Here is a 4,086-nt window from a genome sequence, read left to right as displayed (position 1 = left end):
CCCACCGGCGGATTCTCCTCGGTCGTTGACGACCTTGACTTTCTCCGGCAGGATGAAAGCGGTCGACGGTGATGAACAAGGGAGTCCTTGGATCAAATGTTCTTAGGCAAAGGGAGCACAGAGGCTCCGGTCGTTTACGGCGGTCGTCGATGGTGGACGGCTGTCCGGTGCTTCTCTTTGTTCTTCTCAGTGATCCCCTTCTTCAGTCGGCAGCCTTTCGTAGGTCTTTTTACCAGGGAGCTTTGGCAAAGATCAGCTGGTGCACGATGGTCCCTCGTAGCTCAGGGAGAGGTCTCCTAAACAGGTCCTCTCTTGGATCAGTTCCTTGAAGGCTAACCTTTCAGATTAGCGAAGGACAGCAGCAGTTCTTCTTCTTCCAGTGGGCTTCAAAGTTAAGCATCAGTTTCAACTTCAGCTTCTGAACGATTTCTAGCAGTGAGAGTCCCCAGATATACTGTTGATCTCCCATTCATTCTGCTGGGTCACACTCAGGCACCAATCACTCAGAAGGGCATTCAGGCAGATAGGCAGCCAATTAGGCACACAGTGCATTCAGGCCATTCACTTCTCTAGACAATCACAACAAGTAATGTGTATTTGGACAAGTACCCACCCATTCAACACTCCGCACTACATTCATACCAGTTTCGGGCACGGCTGCCTCAGTCTTTATGTCATATACCAGATACTAGACATTCACAACAAGAAATGCTCATTCGTCACACACTCCGTTCACCCAGGTCCCATCCCACGGGAGTACCCACAACATACGGTCATTGGGAAGGCTGCAGCCAGTCTGGTTGGCACTTCCCCCACACTACCATATATGGAACTTCCACCCAACAGCCAGTCAAGGGGAAGGGACAGAATCAGGGCTTTCCGGGACCTCGGAAAAACCAAGGTAACAGGCGATGAAAGGCAAGAGGCCAGGGGGGGCATCTTGTCTCCATCAAGAATCTACTGATTCCAAATGACAGGGCCTGAGCATCTCAAAATGGAGGATGCGCAGGGCACCTGTCAATTCAGCACAGCGCTGCCACCGGCCCATACCCTGCTCTCTGGGCCACCCACAGGTGCTCAAAAACATACACTAGGAGTACAGGGTCGTACTCCCGCCCAAGGGTGCCATGCGGGTATCCCAAAGGTCTGTTCACCAAACCAAAAGAGAGAGCTGCAACGCCAGGAGTCCCACATGAACTCCTGTGCGGAAAACATGACAGAACACACGATAAGAAGCAATAAAGGAGAAGGATATGGAGGCCCTGTCCCTCCGATGCATTTCCAGCATCACAAACTCTACAAAACATTATTAGTGTAGATCTTGAAATCCAACTATTTGAGCCAAAGTTTGTGATCCTGGTCTCCCCCTCCACCATCACCGCCTTCCTGGCCATCTGTCCGACCACCCCACTCCCTCCTTTTTGGATGCAGCCAGAGTACCACTGGTTCCTTTTTTCCACTTCCACCCCTGACTGAAATAGCAGAAGACATTATCATGAAACATTGTTACCCCATCTGACTCGTTTGTGCATCCCATCTTGCCGGCATGTGCGGATGCGGCACTCGTGTCAAGTACTTGAAGCTAGGCATCACACTTACCTTCCCTATGCCCTCACCTCATGCGCATTTTTCCACTTTATAGATCTTCAACACCTGAAGCTCAGTCCCTATTTACCTGGCAGCGTTACGCGAATGCGTTAGCAACTATGCGGAAGCGCACTTTGCATTTTCCTTATTGCACTTCTTTGGTACAACTCCTTACAATGCCATTGGCTGATAAACTCCATGAAGCATGGTGAAGAGGGATGGGGAATGCTACCACCCCCTCCTCCTCTCACGAAATTCATGACACGGAAGAAGGCCAGGAAACACTGCAATCACCTATTCTATTTCAGACCAATTCCCAGTGGTCCAAAGATTGACAAATATGTCGAGAGATACCCCATCAGCCAGCCATACGCCTTGAACTAGCCCTACAGGTGCGGTAGGAGTTTACCTCAGTGTGGATGAAGTAACCAAAGACACCTCGATCGACAGTCTCGATTGAAGCACCAAGAAGCCATGTTGATGACGTTGTAAGAGACACCACGACATAGCAGCGTTAGACATGAAGCACATGTGGCATTTGCATTTCAGGACATAAACACATACTCAAATACATGAAGGACACAAGCGTACAGTTCTATAGTTAGAGGACAGACACATATACATACTGTAATTGCTTTTATTATTTTTGCCATTAGCCAAACGCAGCAACGCAGAAACCGCAAGAAGCAAGAGATCCTAAGCACAGCTTGCAGATGCTTACATTCGACTAACCCTATGGAACTGCAGAAGCAGCTATGGGACTTGACAGAACCAAGTGTGACTAACCTATGAAGAATGTAATATAGCACCAACATTGTAGAGACTGCATTATAATGGTTTAGGAAAATTACAGCAGGCCACAGGCCTCTCAGCAAGAACCGAGCTGTGCTGAAATCAGGCTGGATAAGAGCAAGACGTGTGGGACAGGACCTGCTGCCAAGGCCACAAGATAGGGGGGCCATCCCATTACCTGGACGACAAGGTACCAGCAGAAGTAAATACGAATAATTCCTCATAACAGAGTTGCACCGCTCAAAATTGTGGTCTCTGAACACATGACTGGGCCGAAGCAGACAATGAACAGCGACCAGCTCTGGGAAAGAGAGACGATCTCAGGCTACCAGACCGAGGACTGCAACAAATATGCTACAATATGCACCAAGTGTTGCGCCAAGCAAAATGGCCACTCTCATAGACTAAGGCGGTACACATAAGTTACAATGCAGACACATAGTCATTCTTAGTACCTTGAAAATCTATACTGAGAGCTGAGAATCTTTGTAGATCCCAGGCCTGGGGACGTCAGCTCCAGCCAACCACAGTTCAGTATCCTAGAGGTGGGTAGCAACGGGTTAGAACCAATGGTAAGCCCACCACACTGCAACATTGTTATAGATAGCAACTTGGGGATGACCAGGACAGCCACCTGACATGCGAGGGCCAGTAGAATAACATGTATAATGTCCACAATCCAAGTAGGAGAGCCGATAGGTTTTCTGGAGAAGGGCCCAGGTTGTGACGTGACTCCGATGCAATTGTAGTGTAAAACCAGCCCGCGAGCCGAGAACGAACGAGTTGCGCATGGATTCTTCCTGTTCCTGTGCTGATCCCTGTCGGTTTTGTCTGTAATGAACCACAGTTTGATCTTGCCATTGACTGAGTCCTCCGTTTATCCTGTGGAAGGTGTTGGGCCTTCCGAGAGTGCGCAAACTCCTAGTGGCTCTCTGGCATACCTGGAAGTTTGTCCCAACAATGGCAAGATTGTCCTCTTCTCGTGTAGCAGACCCTGCTATTGACTCTCCTCACCAACTGTGCATTCACTTTGACATCAGAGACTCTAGCAACGTTTCTATGTTCTTAGATCGCATGGGGTTTTTGTAGAATTTTTTGCCAAATATTTTTTGCTGAAAAAACTCATACTTTTCTTTTTATTTGGGGGTTTCTCTGCAAGCCCCTTCCCTATTATCTAGTCCCTATTAACCACTCCTACCCCTTACATCAACTTAGCCAACACCCCCTCCATATTTTTCGATGTTTTTTTCAGCCGAATATTTTTGGGAAAAAACTCAGCAAAAAAAAAAACAGCGATGTAACAAGATCATAACCTAGAAACATAAACCTCCAATGGGTGCGATGGGTGAGAGACTTTAATGTATTCATAACGACAATGGGCCTGGAGGATGACTTGCACATAAGAGGTCTCCTTGTTCAGTGCACAGGTCTGATGTTCACGAAATCATCTTTGAATTGCAGGAAGACGAGGCTGACACGTCAGATGGCCTAAAAACAAGCCCTGTTCAGTATTCCACACTAGGCTCTGCATTTCATGTCATGGTCCAGGAAAAAAGTAAAACAAAGAACAATTCCGTCATACACCTGAAGGCACGCCTCAAGCTCTGCAGGCATGGTGTTTAGCAATACTGCGTAAAGTACCTAAAGTTGCTGTCCATTAGAAGCTGTCTAGCCTTTAGGAAAATCTGAAGAGTTTGAGTACTTCCA

This window comes from Ambystoma mexicanum, chromosome 7p (assembly GCF_040938575.1).
Source record: "Ambystoma mexicanum isolate Mex_15411 chromosome 7p, UKY_AmexF1_1, whole genome shotgun sequence".
In the NCBI taxonomy this organism is placed as follows: Eukaryota; Metazoa; Chordata; class Amphibia; order Caudata; family Ambystomatidae; genus Ambystoma; species Ambystoma mexicanum.
This window is presented reverse-complemented; position numbering follows the sequence as displayed.